Raw genomic sequence first — 18810 nt, forward strand, 5'->3', positions numbered from 1 at the left:
TATTACGTTATAGCCAATAACGTTATACTGCATCACTATATGACGTATAACGTTATATACTATTACGTTATAAGGTATAACGTTATATTGCATCATTATGTGACGTATAACGTTATATACTATTACGTTATAAGGAATAACGTTATATTGCATCACTATATGACGTATAACGTTATATACAATTACGTTATAAGGTATAACGTTATATTGCATCACTATATGACGTATAACGTTATGGAGTATTACGTTTCAACGTATAACGTTATATACTATTGTTACGTTTCGCTATCCAAATTTTGAAATTTTAAACAATGTAGTAGTCGCTGCCACCAGAAACAGTCTAAGGACTGTTTCAATTAGATATTTCTTGTTAGATTATGTAGCGTTGATCGGAGTTTAGGCCACTGGTCAACAATCTCCACATTTCGGCTAACCTGCTATGCGCAGGAATACTAGCACGGGAGAGGATTGTTTGGAATAAACAATTATATTATAAATAATTATTACAGGCGGAATTAATGACGAATTATACTAATCATTGATATTATTTATTATTTTAATTATTAATTATTAATAATAATTAAAGTTGACTCACCTGACGTTGGTCTCCGCTGATGAACGGGCAGGCCGCTGGGGTGATTCCGGTTTTACAAAGATCGACACTTCTATAATTTTTCGTTTTAATCTTTATTTAATTTGAACAGTGTAAACAACAGTGTGTCCGGACGTGTTTAACAATTCGAAATTCTAACACAAAACTTGAGCCAACTATTGTTTTAATTCTAACTGACTAATAACAATTATTTTATAATTCGAACTGACTAATAACATTTATATCTCGTAATTCTTAAACTCGAACTGGAACGAACAATTATTCTCTAATCCTAACTTAAATTCTAATTAAATCAACTGAACGAACTGATATCAGACTCACTCAAATTCAATTGAACGACTAACAATTACTCTCCTTATTTTCGCTAAATTCTCCTGAACCAACTAATCACAATTGCTCTATCCTATTTCTTTATTCTAACTGAATTACTCTTCTTTAATTTCGTTAAATTCTCCCGAACGCTAACAATTTCTCTGACTATATTCTAACTGAACCAACTAATGGCAGTTACTCTCTTTTCACAATTACTCTGATTGTTCTAACTGAACCACTAACAATTAATCGCTAACGCTAACGCTAACAATTAATCTGACTCTTCTTTATTTTTCGCTAAATTCTCCCGAACGCTAACAATTACTCTCTTCTATTCCTTTATTCAACTGACCCGCTAACAATTACTCTCCTTATTTTCGCTAAATTCTCCTGAACCAACTAATCACAATTGCTCTATCCTATTTCTTTATTCTAACTGAATTACTCTTCTTTAATTTCGTTAAATTCTCCCGAACGCTAACAATTTCTCTGACTATATTCTAACTGAACCAACTAATGGCAGTTACTCTCTTTTCACAATCACTCTGATTGTTCTAACTGAACCACTAACAATTAATCGCTAACGCTAACGCTAACAATTAATCTGACTCTTCTTTATTTTTCGCTAAATTCTCCCGAACGCTAACAATTACTCTCTTCTATTCCTTTATTCAACTGACCCGCTAACAATTACTCTCTTTTATTCTAACTGGTAACGATTACTCCCTTTTATTCTAACTGGTAACGATTACTCTCCTTATTTTCGCTAAATTCTCCTGAACCAACTAATCACAATTGCTCTATCCTATTTCTTTATTCTAACTGAATTACTCTTCTTTAATTTCGTTAAATTCTCCCGAACGCTAACAATTTCTCTGACTATATTCTAACTGAACCAACTAATGGCAGTTACTCTCTTTTCACAATTACTCTGATTGTTCTAACTGAACCACTAACAATTAATCGCTAACGCTAACGCTAACAATTAATCTGACTCTTCTTTATTTTTCGCTAAATTCTCCCGAACGCTAACAATTACTCTCTTCTATTCCTTTATTCAACTGACCCGCTAACAATTACTCTGATTTGAATTGTGTCGCTACGCTTTTTATAATGACATCCCCAATGGGATGACAGTCACGTGACAGTACGTTCCGGTGGGAATCGCAATGCTGCAGGTTTTTAGAGTTTCCATGAAAGAACGTGGATTTTGATGATTACAGGTTATGTTGAGTGATGGACACAAAAGCGTCCGCGCCTGTGCGAACTGTGTGAGTATGTGTTTTTAGTATTCTATCTCGTTTCGCATGTTGTTTGTTTCCTTAAACTTGTGAATTTGTTTTAGCGCAAGTGGAAGAAGATATGTGAATGGTACGAGATGACGTGATCGACGTGCGTGTGTGAATATGTGCGAAGGATGATGCTGAAGTGGCGGTTTTCCATCCAAATAGGCACAGTGGCACCTTCGTTGGCGTCGTGTCCTGATGATCTTTTCACAATTTGGTTTTATTTGACAATATGGGATATATTTTGCTCCTTGTAGATTTATATGTCCATATTTGCTATATATTAAATCGTGTATATTTTATATTACTTCCTTGTTATTAGGTTATTAGTTGTGTAACTCCAGTTTCTGATCTATGGAAAGTGGTGAAACGTCTTCACGAAATACAATTTCATTCGTTTTCCTCCCTTGCATTGGCACGCTGTGAGTGGTGTCGACTTCCAGATGAGGTTTGTGCATCTTGATTATTATGCATTTAATGATAGATACTTTGTCAGAGGTTCCCATGCGGATTGTCGCGGTGTGTATCTTGTTATGATTTCTTTTATTTAGTTCATCCTGCTTCTTTCGTGTTTTATTCACTGCATATGATATTTCAGTGCAAGAAGAAGAAGAATTGTAAAGAATCCGTAAGTGGCCCTAGAAGACGCAGTCATCGTGTGAGGTGTTGTCGGCAGGAACGAAGAGTCGAAGTTGTTGAAGAAGTCGTGTGACATTTGTATTGTTTCCGGTTATATACAACGCTATTTCACATATCTATGTATATATATATATTATTATATTATTATATATTATTATACTAAATCTTCAGTTGGTTTAGTTGAATGTTCAGTAATGTAATTTTTACAAGGTGGTTTTGTATATTAGATGAGTAGTTGTTCGATATAATAATATGTGTATATATATATACATTTCACAATGTAATTTTCCATTATGTAAAATATATATATGCATATGTATATGTGCGCGTATTGTTATTCTCATTGTTTCTCGGATCGTTAATTGGTTGAATATTCCATAATGTGGATTTCGTATATAATTCTCTAGGTTCGTAGAAATGTAATTCTATATATTTATTTCTTTGCGTTTTAATGGTTTAATAACGTATAAATACATATATATATATATATATTATGAATTTTTCCCAAAGATACGCGTACGCATGTGTATATCTATATATGTGTGTGTCGCAGAGTAATCTTGTATACAATTTTCACTTTTATTAGAATGCTGATGTAGTGTAGTATATTTTATTTCTTTTATATTTTATTAGATTACCAATTATTCAGATTCACGAAGTAGGTAACACACACAGATATGCATACACGTGTGTGTATATACATGTGTTTTCGCAGAGAAATCTCATACATTTGAATCGCGGCTTGTTTTATTTATTGGTTCATTTAATTATTTCATTTTATTTGTATTTTATATGTCATTGCTGATTGGTTGTAGTGTTTCTTCTTATTGATTCATTTATTTCATTTTGATTGTCTGTCGTATAATTCTTTTTATTTTGATTGGTTAGTTATTAGTTAATTTATTATTATTGGTCGTGTTTAATTATTCATAAGTTATTGGTTCGTGGCGTCACGTGCGGAACGCGGGACGTGACACCCCCGCCCTTGGCGTTCAAATTTCCGAAGGAAATTTGACTGATCGTAGCAGATGTAGTTGCGATTGGTTGTTGGTCCATCCTAACGGGCAACAGCGCGAACTACAATTCCTTACATCAAAAGATTTCTTTGGGGTTATTGTGTCGTGTTAAGATTGACATTTATGCATTGCAGACAAAATATCGCGGGTTGGAGTTTTGTTATTTGTATTTCACACAATCTACAACGCGCTCTTTGAATTTGTGTGCATAAAAACGTGTTGGAGGGTCTTCGTATGGGTCGCGATAGCCTAAGTCTAGATTATCGTACCCGTCTTTTTATTATTTTTTTATTAGAAATATAATTTATTTGTAAGGTATTAAAGTTACTACATACATGCGTTGATTGGTGGTGGATGTCCCTAATATGTGGTGACTTTTGCCAATATCGAATTAATTATCTATCTGTTAATTATTTTTAACTTTATTTTAGTAGGTGACGTTAATTCAAATAAAATTAATATTATTTATGTATATGTGTTTCATTGCGCGTGCGTAAGGACTATTCCCTATTCGTGACAATCTAAGATGGCCGTTCATGAATGTCTCTAGTATATGGTGAATTTTATTCATGCGGTTTTGTTATTTATTTGTTAATTATTTGTGACTTTATTTTAGCAGTTGACGTATAATTGAAGTGGGAATAATATTATTCTGTATTTATTTTAGTGTGTATAATTATTGCATGTAGTTCATTGCGCATGCGTGAGAACTGCTTCACGCTCGCGACGGATTTCCAAAATGGATGTTTGTGTACGTCTTAAATAAGAGTGTGGTTTTTTGTAAATTTGTTTGATATTGTAATAATTGTTTTGTTACTTAGTTTCAACTCCGTTCTAGTGAAGTGTCAACGTCTAGTTTTGTGTTCGTCGTAATGTGTATGTTTAATTTAACATTGTTTTGTATTTGTTGTAATATGTGTATATATACTGTGTGTTATTTTAATGTAATAGCGTGTGGATTATATCGTTGTCGAAAATATTAATTACTAATAGAATCGTTTCACTGTTTAATTATAAGGTAGTTTATTTTTATGTAGCTTTTGTTTAATTGGTTTAATCTAATGCGTGCATAGTGTCACCAGTCACCACTGTGTAGTATAACCTTATTTCTTTATACGTAATTTAATATAGTAATGCTGTAATAGCTTAACACAATATGATAATTCCTAATTTTAATCATGTTTGATTATTAATGCTCGGCTAATCTATCTTGATTAATTTCTAGCCTATTTCTATTTTATTAGCTATTTCTATATCTTCCCTATTAATCTGTTGTTATTTAGTAATTATGTGATTTATTATTAGTGATTTATTATTATTTCATATTTGTATAGTATAATTTTTTGAGCTAATCTATGTATTATTGGTTAAAACTTGTTTATTGAATTATTACCGTTTGTAGTTTCTCAAATCCTATTCCTTCGATGCTGCGTTACCGTGTGTAAGGCATCATCCGGTTTTCATTATATTCAAAATACTTACTACAGATACCTTTATTCATCCTATATTTGTGAGTATAAACATATCATTTAGTTAATTAATTCAATATGCACGTAGTGCATTGTGTGAGCGACCGCTATTGTGCATTACAAATCTGTTTCTATATGTGAGGTATAATAATAATCGTGTAATGTAAGTCGAGACTAATTCATGTATTATAGATTAGAACTTGTACACTATATTATTACTGTTCATAGTTACTTCGTCTTTATTCTCCAAGTCTACACGCTACGTCGCTCACGCAAGACACCTACCCGACGTAATTGGCAATCTTGTTGTAAGTTTTAATAGTATTGTTTCTTTTCATATATGTCAAGGCAATTGAGGCCAGTTCTTGCATTCGTTTCAGCTGGCAGTCGTATTCTATGTTCTACGGAGTGGATCCATAATTTATCTCTGCGGAATTCCTGCATGTACACTTCCTTCTACAATGATTAGTTGTGGACTAGGTACTTTTTACTTTCACTGCCTTTAATTATGTTATTGAATTAACACGTTTTATAGAACGCAAATAGTAATCTTTCTTTTGTTTTTAGGTTTCCACTATCTGCACTATTCGACAAGCAGTGTCGCACTTACTTTGGTTTAACCACGATATTGTTATAATCGTTTAGTACTATTATATTTTGTATTAAGGTAATTGAGGTTAATTCTTCCATTTGTTTCAGATGGCTGTCATACGTTATGTTTTACGAATATGGGCTTATGGCATGTCTTTGCATATACACTTCCTTTTACAATAGTTAATTGTTCACAAGGTACTTTTCACTTTCACCGTTTTAATCACTTTATTGAATTAATACATTTTATATTTGAGTAATGTTTAGAAAGTACATAGTAATTTCCTTTTCTTTTTAGGTTTCCATTATCCGCATTATTCGACGAGCAGCACTACACTACATACTACTGTACTGTGTTACCTTCTGAAAACGTTTCGTTTATTGTTTATTTCGGTTATGCGCTAATTTTAACTTATTTAAGTGCACTGTTCGCGGAATCCTTTTCACTTCAATCATGACGTTTTGGTTTTCTAAAATTTCCAACACTTTATGCGGTCCCGAATATTGGTCGGAAAATTTTCCTCTTCTGGGTTCCTTTAATAGATATACTAGATCTCCTATTTTGAAATTTTGCGGGTTGATTCGTCTGTCATAGTATTCTTTTGACTTTAATTTGGATTTTATCAGATTTTCTCTTGCCATTTGTTGAACGGTGATGATTTTATCGAACAGGTCTCTGAGATACTCTGCATATGTTGGTTCCATATTCTCCTCGGTTATCATCTCGCCAGTAGGTTCTCTGGCTAAGTGCCCAAAGACTAGTTCGTGTGGGGAGAATTTTGTTCCTTCGTGTACGGAGGTATTGTAGGAGAACATGGCTAATTCCACCCATTCGTCCCAGTTTCTGGAATTTTCGATGTACAGGTTGAGGTATTCAGTTAATACGTGGTGAGATCTTTCGATGGAGCCGTTGCTTTGTGGATGGTATGCTGACGTGGTATACCTTTTTATGCGAAATCTTTTTCCTACCTTTTTCATCAGCGAGGATGTAAAATTTGCTCCCTGATCAGTAAGGATAGCCCTCGGTGAACCGAATCGGCAAATGAATTGTTTTACGAAAACGTCAGCTATCTCGGCCGAAGAGATTCCCGCCATCGGGATCCCGATTGAATATTTTGTCAGTAAGTCTTGGATAGTTAATATGTATTTATTTCCCTTTTGTGTCTGTGGTAATGGACCGACGATATCCATACTAATTTTATCGAACGCTTTACCTGGTGTGTCTGTGAGCACCATGGGTTGCCTTGTTTTTATTCTGGTTAACTTTTTCAATTGGCATTCTTTGCATGTTCTCACGTATTCCTGGATCTCTTTCTTCATGGTTTTCCAATAGTAGTATTGTCGTACTCTTTGGTAAGTTTTTGTTACTCCCTTATGTCCTGCTACAGGTGATTCGTGCTTTTCTCGTATTATGTTGCTTCGCGCTTCCACCGGTGGGATAATTATTTCCCCGGTACAGATGGTAATAGCTATGGTTTCTCCCATGAATACTTCTTTCAGTTTCCTGATTGTATATCGCCAAGGTATTTCTTCCAGGTTTGTTTTGCTGATGCTAAAGGACGTTAATTGGTTTTCTTTTACCACATCCAGTAAAGATTTCAATGAGTTCAATATATTTTCTGGCGTTATTGGAGAGTTTCGATCTTCCTTTACGGGTAGGGACACGATGTATTTTCCGGAATCTTGATTCAATATTACTCTTCCCAACATTAAATCTCTATAATACGGCAGTTTTCCTGCTTCCTTCATTTCTAAGGCCCCTTTATCTATCGGAGTGCCATGTATATCGACGAATATTATTCTATGGTCGTTTACTCTCGTAATCGAGTCTCGCGTTTCCAAGATTCTTAGCTCTGAAAGTACCGCAGGCATTGCGTCCTTTCCTTGTTGCTGAATTGGTTCGGAAATTGTTATAGGGGGTTCTTCTTCATTCGTTTTATCGATGTCGGTTATCTCTTGAGTGATTGTTTCCTCGTCTGTGTTTACGTCGATTTCGGCTAATGCGTGGTCAAAATGTTTTGTGGGTGTTTCTTCTATGGTGACGTGTTTTCGAATGGAAATTTTTTCTTGTTTTCCTGGTCTATTGTGTTGCGATAGTTCGCGTGGTTTAACTTCAAACGTGGGGGAGTCTTCGGTTAGTGTGTCTAGTTCAAATCTCTTGGGTGCGGGATATCGACTCGGTGAATCTTCCTCTTTTTTCCTGATTGGCAAACAAACCTCAGGGGGGTTTCTAGATAAGGCGTCTGCATTCGCGTTTGCCTTACCTTCTTTGTGTATAATGTCGAATTCGAAATCCGCCAATTTTAGTTTCCACTTCCAAATTCTTGAAGTAGGATCTTTGATAGAATGCATCCACACCAGAGGTTTATGATCGGTTATAATGGTGAATTTTCTCCCGTACAAATACGGTCGGAAGTGCATTGCGCTGTAAACGATCGCTAGGCATTCCTTTTCTATCGTGGAATAATTTTGTTCGGTGGGGTTCAATAATCTTGAGGCGTATGCGATCGGTAGGTCTTTTCCGATAGGTCCTTGGCTTAGTACGCCGCCCACGGCATATCCAGATGCGTCTGTCGTGAGATTGAATGGTTGAGAGAAGTCCGGGTACTGCAAAATGGGTTCTGTTATAAGGGCTGTTTTCAAGGTGTTGAATGCATCTTCTTGGTTTTCCGTCCACTTGAACGCAACGTCCTTTTTTAGTAATTGCGTCAATGGTTTCGCAACCTTGGAGAAATTGGGTATGAACCTTCGGTAATATCCAGCTAATCCCAAAAATTGTTTAATATTTTTTGATTTCCTTGGCCGTGGAAAATTTGAAACTGCCTCGATTTTCTTTGGGTCAGGTTTAACTCCATTCTCACTGATTACATGTCCCAAATATTTTACTTCGTGCCGTAAGAATTCGCACTTGTCCGGTTGCAGTTGCAATTTAGCTCTCCGTAATCTGTCCATAAGTCGATTAAATTTAATCTCATGTTCGTGAATGGATGTAGAATAAATTACTATATCATCCAGATAAACGAACAGCTCTATTCCTTGCAACCCTGACAGTATCGAATTCATCAACCGCTGGAACGTTGCTGGTGCATTTTTCAGTCCGAATGGCATTCGTTTGAACTGAAAATGACCATATGGCGTCGAGAATGCAGTTTTGTGGGCATCTTTCGATGACATACGGATTTGGTGGAACCCAGATGCTAGATCGAACGTGGAAAAGTATTTCGCACTTCCCAATTGGTCCAATATTTCAGTGATATTGGGTAGTGGATAGGCATCGCCTATTGTTTTGTCATTTAATTTCCTGTAATCAATAACCATTCTCCATCGTTTATTACCTTGAGAGTCCGGTTTCTTCGGCACGATCCATAATGGGGAGTTATACGGAGATGTCGATGATTCCACAACGTCCGTTTCTAGTAGTTCTTGAATCTGGCGGTTTATTTCTTCCCGATGTACGGGAGGATACCGGTATTGTTTAACATTGATCGGTATCTCATCTGTGGTAGCAATTTCGTGTTGTAAAACGTCTGTTCCTTCTAGTGGGAGATGAAATCTATCTTGATTCTTCCGTATTAGCGCTTCGACGTTCCTCTTTTCTTCTTCATTTAAATGCTCTAGTCGCAATAATTCCATTATTTTGTCGAACCTATTTCCCTCAGATGCTGAAACGGCGTTGCACGTAGTATGAGAGGGCGGAGTAGGAGTTGCAAATTTTTTTATTACTATTGTGGGTACGGTAAATTCGTAATCCCTCGAGGTGGTATTAATTATTCTTAAATAACCACGTCCCTTATGGTTTTTCACGACCGCATTTCCGAAATAGACTCCCTTAATCGGTTCGATTTTGGGGATGAATCCCTCATTTTCCTCCGGATTTGCGATATTTATGGTACAGGGTACCGAACTTCGTTTCGGCACAATTATCTTTTCTTTTGTATCAAACGGGATATAGATATCCCCCCATTTGATATGTTTTTGCCCGTAATCCAAACGGGCTCTGTATTTTGCAAAAAATTCGGAACCTAAGATTCCGTCTTGATTGATCAGCAGGGAATCATCAACTACATGGAAAGTAACGGGGTGGCCCGCAACCTGTATTATTGTCTGCCCTAGGGTGACCAGGCTCGTTGCCGTAATTCCTCGAACTTCAATTATCTCTTGCTCGTTGATGATCGCTGACTCGGGTAAGGCAGGTTTCTTGATAATATTAATTTCTGATCCGGAGTCTAGCAGTAGATTCGCTTTCGTTTTCAAATCCGGGGAGACTATTCTCGCGGTAGGAGTATTTGAGGTTTCTTTTATTTCTATTGAAACCATCCGGAAAGGTCGACGTCCGAATCTGAGTCCAACACCCGGTGATACTTGTTTGCTTTCTTGTAACCCTCTTTCTTCGTTGATTGTTGGTTCTCCAGATTTCTTAACTGTTCTTGAGCACGACTGGATGATGGTTTTACCGGAATGTTCGTCGGTTTTACGGGAGTCGTTTGTCGCGTTCGGTTGACTACCGTGAGATCCGGTCTTCTCGTCGTAGCTTGTTCTCTTGAGCGGTTTATGGCGTTGCTCCTTCGAGGTTCGCTCCCTCCCCTCGAAGGATTCGTCTCGTTTCCCGACTGCCCTGACGCGTAAGGCACAATTATTCCAGCGTCCACCCTTGCTTTGAATTTGTAGCAGTCTCTTACTAGATGCCCAGGCTTCTTACAGTAGTTACACATTATAAAATTTTGTCTAGGGACGTTCGGACGATTTTGCGCCGGCGGCACGAATCTTCGATCCTGGCGGTTATTTCCGTTGATATCGCGATTGTTGTTGTCGTTGCTAGGGCGAGAGGCGTTCCAGTTAAGACTGTTTGGGTTTCCTAGTCGTTGACATCGCGATCTGATATTTATTTGTTTCAGTTCTCGCGTAGCTCTCACGGCTTGGCAAAACGCGTCGTCTAGGGATTGATATCCGGCTAATTTTACCCGCATAAATACCTCGTTTGGGAGTCCTTTAACGAAGGCTTCTGTCGTGTCCCAATCTATAGTGTCTTGGACATCCGCGGACACGGTATCAAATCCGCATCTTTCCTCGTCCATTATTGCTAGCCTGAGAGTTTTGACGCGATCTATGTAATCTAAGATCTCTTCCCCCGGTCGTTGAAACACCGTCGCTAGTTCACCTCTGTATTCGTTAATTGTTTTTCCCGGACCGAACATATTTTTTAATCTATTTCCGAAATCGTTCAGGGTTAATACTACACCGTCCTCTACGGCGAGAAACGCGTGTCCGCGTAGTTTGTTCATCAATAATTTTACTAGGTAGGGTTCTTGACTTCTTGGCACCATACTTCGAGCTCGTTCGCATGCCCTTAAAAATTGAAATACCGGTGGTCGATGGCCGTCGAACACTGGCACTGACTCGATCGCGTCTTTTAGTTTAATTGATTGAAAATTATCATTAATGGGTCTTATTCCTCGCGGAATTAACGGCGTCGATGTGGGAATTTCGGTATCTCTCGATTCCCTACTTGCACGCAGGTCTTCTTCCACTCTGCTTAGACTTGCATTAATGTCGGTTAGTACGCGAAAATTCTCGTCCCACGCTTTCAATTTTTCCGACAACAACGTAATCGTGTCCTCGTTTAGTGAGTCTCGTGCGACCGCCATGTTTTTTTTTTTCCTTTCTTTTGTATATGTTTATGTGTATGTTTCAGTTAATAAATTGAAAAAACTTTAAACCTATCAGCGTATGTTATTGTTTATACCAACTGTAATCCTCCGTGGAGCGTATCCCACCGCTGCCACCAAAATTTTTATCTATATATATATATATTGTTACGTTTCGCTATCCAAATTTTGAAATTTTAAACAATGTAGTAGTCGCTGCCACCAGAAACAGTCTAAGGACTGTTTCAATTAGATATTTCTTGTTAGATTATGTAGCGTTGATCGGAGTTTAGGCCACTGGTCAACAATCTCCACATTTCGGCTAACCTGCTATGCGCAGGAATACTAGCACGGGAGAGGATTGTTTGGAATAAACAATTATATTATAAATAATTATTACAGGCGGAATTAATGACGAATTATACTAATCATTGATATTATTTATTATTTTAATTATTAATTATTAATAATAATTAAAGTTGACTCACCTGACGTTGGTCTCCGCTGATGAACGGGCAGGCCGCTGGGGTGATTCCGGTTTTACAAAGATCGACACTTCTATAATTTTTCGTTTTAATCTTTATTTAATTTGAACAGTGTAAACAACAGTGTGTCCGGACGTGTTTAACAATTCGAAATTCTAACACAAAACTTGAGCCAACTATTGTTTTAATTCTAACTGACTAATAACAATTATTTTATAATTCGAACTGACTAATAACATTTATATCTCGTAATTCTTAAACTCGAACTGGAACGAACAATTATTCTCTAATCCTAACTTAAATTCTAATTAAATCAACTGAACGAACTGATATCAGACTCACTCAAATTCAATTGAACGACTAACAATTACTCTCCTTATTTTCGCTAAATTCTCCTGAACCAACTAATCACAATTGCTCTATCCTATTTCTTTATTCTAACTGAATTACTCTTCTTTAATTTCGTTAAATTCTCCCGAACGCTAACAATTTCTCTGACTATATTCTAACTGAACCAACTAATGGCAGTTACTCTCTTTTCACAATTACTCTGATTGTTCTAACTGAACCACTAACAATTAATCGCTAACGCTAACGCTAACAATTAATCTGACTCTTCTTTATTTTTCGCTAAATTCTCCCGAACGCTAACAATTACTCTCTTCTATTCCTTTATTCAACTGACCCGCTAACAATTACTCCCTTCTATTCCTTTATTCAACTGACCCGCTAACAATTACTCTCCTTATTTTCGCTAAATTCTCCTGAACCAACTAATCACAATTGCTCTATCCTATTTCTTTATTCTAACTGAATTACTCTTCTTTAATTTCGTTAAATTCTCCCGAACGCTAACAATTTCTCTGACTATATTCTAACTGAACCAACTAATGGCAGTTACTCTCTTTTCACAATTACTCTGATTGTTCTAACTGAACCACTAACAATTAATCGCTAACGCTAACGCTAACAATTAATCTGACTCTTCTTTATTTTTCGCTAAATTCTCCCGAACGCTAACAATTACTCTCTTCTATTCCTTTATTCAACTGACCCGCTAACAATTACTCTGATTTGAATTGTGTCGCTACGCTTTTTATAATGACATCCCCAATGGGATGACAGTCACGTGACAGTACGTTCCGGTGGGAATCGCAATGCTGCAGGTTTTTAGAGTTTCCATGAAAGAACGTGGATTTTGATGATTACAGGTTATGTTGAGTGATGGACACAAAAGCGTCCGCGCCTGTGCGAACTGTGTGAGTATGTGTTTTTAGTATTCTATCTCGTTTCGCATGTTGTTTGTTTCCTTAAACTTGTGAATTTGTTTTAGCGCAAGTGGAAGAAGATATGTGAATGGTACGAGATGACGTGATCGACGTGCGTGTGTGAATATGTGCGAAGGATGATGCTGAAGTGGCGGTTTTCCATCCAAATAGGCACAGTGGCACCTTCGTTGGCGTCGTGTCCTGATGATCTTTTCACAATTTGGTTTTATTTGACAATATGGGATATATTTTGCTCCTTGTAGATTTATATGTCCATATTTGCTATATATTAAATCGTGTATATTTTATATTACTTCCTTGTTATTAGGTTATTAGTTGTGTAACTCCAGTTTCTGATCTATGGAAAGTGGTGAAACGTCTTCACGAAATACAATTTCATTCGTTTTCCTCCCTTGCATTGGCACGCTGTGAGTGGTGTCGACTTCCAGATGAGGTTTGTGCATCTTGATTATTATGCATTTAATGATAGATACTTTGTCAGAGGTTCCCATGCGGATTGTCGCGGTGTGTATCTTGTTATGATTTCTTTTATTTAGTTCATCCTGCTTCTTTCGTGTTTTATTCACTGCATATGATATTTCAGTGCAAGAAGAAGAAGAATTGTAAAGAATCCGTAAGTGGCCCTAGAAGACGCAGTCATCGTGTGAGGTGTTGTCGGCAGGAACGAAGAGTCGAAGTTGTTGAAGAAGTCGTGTGACATTTGTATTGTTTCCGGTTATATACAACGCTATTTCACATATCTATGTATATATATATATTATTATATTATTATATATTATTATACTAAATCTTCAGTTGGTTTAGTTGAATGTTCAGTAATGTAATTTTTACAAGGTGGTTTTGTATATTAGATGAGTAGTTGTTCGATATAATAATATGTGTATATATATATACATTTCACAATGTAATTTTCCATTATGTAAAATATATATATGCATATGTATATGTGCGCGTATTGTTATTCTCATTGTTTCTCGGATCGTTAATTGGTTGAATATTCCATAATGTGGATTTCGTATATAATTCTCTAGGTTCGTAGAAATGTAATTCTATATATTTATTTCTTTGCGTTTTAATGGTTTAATAACGTATAAATACATATATATATATATATATATATATATATATTATGAATTTTTCCCAAAGATACGCGTACGCATGTGTATATCTATATATGTGTGTGTCGCAGAGTAATCTTGTATACAATTTTCACTTTTATTAGAATGCTGATGTAGTGTAGTATATTTTATTTCTTTTATATTTTATTAGATTACCAATTATTCAGATTCACGAAGTAGGTAACACACACAGATATGCATACACGTGTGTGTATATACATGTGTTTTCGCAGAGAAATCTCATACATTTGAATCGCGGCTTGTTTTATTTATTGGTTCATTTAATTATTTCATTTTATTTGTATTTTATATGTCATTGCTGATTGGTTGTAGTGTTTCTTCTTATTGATTCATTTATTTCATTTTGATTGTCTGTCGTATAATTCTTTTTATTTTGATTGGTTAGTTATTAGTTAATTTATTATTATTGGTCGTGTTTAATTATTCATAAGTTATTGGTTCGTGGCGTCACGTGCGGAACGCGGGACGTGACACTATTACGGTATAACGGATAACGATATATTTATCACTATGTGACGTATAACGTTATATACTATTACGTTAGAACCTATACCGTTATACTGCGTCACTATATGACGTATAACGTTATATACTATTACGTTATAAGGTATAACGTTATATTGCATTATTATATGAAGTATAACCTTATATACTACTACGTTATAAGGTATAACGATATATTGCTTGACTATATGAAGTATAACATTATATACTATTACATTATAAGGTATAACGATATATTGCTCCACTATATGTCGTATAGCGTCCCATACTATTACGTTATAACCTATAACGTTGTACTGCATCACTATATGACGTATAACGTTATATACTATTACGCTATAAGGTATAACGTTATATTGCAACACTATATCACTTATAACGTTATATTGCATCACTATATGATGTATAAAGTTATTGAGTATTACGTTTTAACGTATAACGTTATGTTGCATTACTATATGTCGTATAACGTTTTGGAGTATTACGTTACAACGTTTAACGATATATTGCATCACTATGTGACGTATAACGTTATATACTATTACGTTATATCCTATAACGTTGTACTGCATCACTATATGACGTATAACGTTATATACTATTACGCTATAAGGTATAACGTCATATTGCAACACTGTATCACTTATAACGTTATATTGCATCACTATATGACGTATAACGTTATATACTATTACGTTATAACGTATAACGATATATTGCATCACTATTTGACGTATAACGTTATATACTATTACGTTATAATGCATAACGTTATATTGCATCACTCTATGACGTATAACGTTATATACTATTACGTTATAAGGTATAACGATATATTGCATTACTATATGAAGTATAACGTTATATACTACTACATTATATTGTATAACGATATATTGCTCCACTATATGACGTATAACGTCATATACTATTACGTTATAACCTATAACGTTATACTGCATCACTATATGACGTATAACGTTATATACTCTTACGTTATAACGTATAACGTTATATTGTATCTCTATATGACGTATAACGTTATATACTATTACGCTATAAGGTATAACGTTATATTGCAACACTATATCACTTATAACGTTATATTGCATCACTATATGACGTATAAAGTTATGGAGTATTACGTTTCAACGTATAACGTTATATTGCATTACTATAAGACGTATAACGTTTTGGAGTATTACGTTACAACGTATAACGATATATTGCATCACTATGTGACGTATAACGTTATATACTATTACGTTATAACCTATAACGTTGTACTGCGTCACAATATGACGCATAACGACATATACTGTTATAACGTATAACGTTATATTGCATTACTATATGACGTATAACGTTATGGAGTATTACGTTACAACCTATAACGTTATACTGCATCCCTATATGACGTATAACGTTATGAACTATTACGTTATAACCCATAACGTTGTACTGCTTCACTATATGACGTATAACGTTATGTGCTATTACGTTATAAGATATAACGTTATATTGCATCACTATATCACTTATAGCGTTATATTGCAACACTATATGACGTATAACGTTATGGAGTATTACGTTTTAACGTATAACGTTATATTGCTTCACTATATGAAGCATAACGTTATATACTAGTACGTTATAACGCATAACGTTATATTGCTTCACTATATGAAGCATAACGTTATATACTATTACGTTATAACGCATAACGTTATATTGCATCACTATATCACTTATAACGATATATTGCACCACTATATGGCGTATAGCGTCATATACTATTACGTTATAACCTATAACGTTGTACTGCATCACTATATGAAGTATAACCTTATATACTATTACGTTATAAGGTATAACAATATATTGCACCACTATATGACGTATAACGTTATGGAGTATTACGTTTTAACGTATAACGTTATATACTATTACGTTATAACGCATAACGTTATATTGCATCACTATATCACTTATAACGTTATATTGCATCCCTATATCACTTATAACGTTATATTGCATCACTATATGACGCATAACGTCTTATACTATTACATTATAACTTATAACGTTATAGAGTATTACGCTATAACGTATGACTACATATTGTATCACTATATGACGAATAACGTCATATACTTTTACGTTATAACGTATAACGGTATATTGCATTACTATATGACGCATAACGTTATGGAGCTTTACGTTACAGCGTATAACGACATATTGCATGACTATGTGACGTATAACGTTATATACTATTACGTTATAGCGGATAACGATATATTTCATCACTATGTGACGTATAACGTTATATTGCATTACTATATGACGTATAACGTTATGGAGTATTACGTTTTAACGTATGACGTTATATACTATTACGTTATAACGGATAACGATATCTTTCATCACTATGTGACGTATAACGTTATATACTATTGCGTTATAAGGTAATACGTTATATTGCATCACTATATCACTTATAACGGTATATAGCATCCCTATACGACGTATAACGTTATGAACTATTACGTTATAACGTATAGCGTTGAAGAGTATTACCTTATATCGTATAACGATTTAAACTACTACGTTATATCGCATAACCTTATATTGCATCACTATATCACTTATAACGTTATATTGCATCACTATATCGCTTATAACGTTTTATTGTACCACTATATCACTTATAACGTTATATTGCATCACTATATCACTTATAGCGTTATATTGCACCACTATATGAAGTATAACGTTATATACTAGTACGTTATAACGCATAACGTTATATTGCATCACTATATCACTTATAACGTTATATTGCATCACTATATGACGCATAACGTCATATACTATTACATTATAACTTATAACGTTATAGAGTATTACGCTATAACGTATGACTACATATTGCATCACTATAAGACGAATAACGTTATATACTATTACGTTATAATGCATTACGTTATATTGCATCACAATATGCCGTATAACGTTATAAACTATTACGTTATAACGGATAACGATATATTTCATTACTATATGACGTATAACGTTATGGAGTATTACGTTACAACGTATAACGATATATTGCATCACTATAAGAAGTATAACCTTATATACTATTACATCATAAGGTATAACGTTATATTGCATCACTATATCACTTATAACGATATATAGCATTCCTATATGACGTATAACGTTATGAACTATTACGTTATAACCTATAGTGTTATAGAATACTACCTTATATCGTATAACGATTTATACTATTACTTATAATTCATAACGCTATATTGCATCACTGTATCACTGATAACGTTATATTGCATCACTATATGACGTATAACGTTATATACTATTACGCTATAAGATATAACGTTATATTGTATCACTATATCACTTATAACGTTATATAGCATCCCTATATGGCGTATAACATTATGAACTATTATGTTACAACGTATAGCGTTATAGAGTATTACCTTATATCGTATAACGATTTATACTATTACGTTATAACGCATAACCTTATATTGCATCAGTATATCACTTATAACGTTATATTGCATCACTATATCGCTTATAACGTTGTATTGTACCACTATATCACTTATAACGTTATATTGCATCACTATATCACTTATAACGTTAAATAGCATCCCTATATGACGTATAACGTTGTGAACTATTACGTCATAACGTATAGCGTTATAGAGTATTACGTTATATCGTATAACGATTTATACTATTACGTTATAACGCATAACCTTATATTGCATCACTATATCACTTATA

At 34.7% G+C, this 18810-nt stretch overlaps 1 long non-coding RNA gene across 2 annotated transcripts; it reads right to left on the bottom strand.

The window, feature by feature from the left end:
* Positions 1-1152: 1152 nt before the first annotated feature.
* LOC126928106 (uncharacterized) lies at positions 1153-2642 on the bottom strand. Of its 2 annotated transcripts, none has more exons than XR_007716304.1 (3): positions 1992-2642; positions 1649-1691; positions 1153-1290 (listed from the first exon to the last, which is right to left on the bottom strand). It is a non-coding gene; the product is annotated as an uncharacterized LOC126928106 (long non-coding RNA). The 2 variants fall into 2 exon arrangements; XR_007716305.1 differs by lacking the exon at positions 1153-1290 and adding an exon at positions 1481-1618.
* Positions 2643-18810: the final 16168 nt, after the last annotated feature.

This window comes from Bombus affinis, unplaced genomic scaffold (genome assembly GCF_024516045.1).
Source record: "Bombus affinis isolate iyBomAffi1 unplaced genomic scaffold, iyBomAffi1.2 ctg00000570.1, whole genome shotgun sequence".
Lineage (NCBI taxonomy): Eukaryota > Metazoa > Arthropoda > Insecta > Hymenoptera > Apidae > Bombus > Bombus affinis.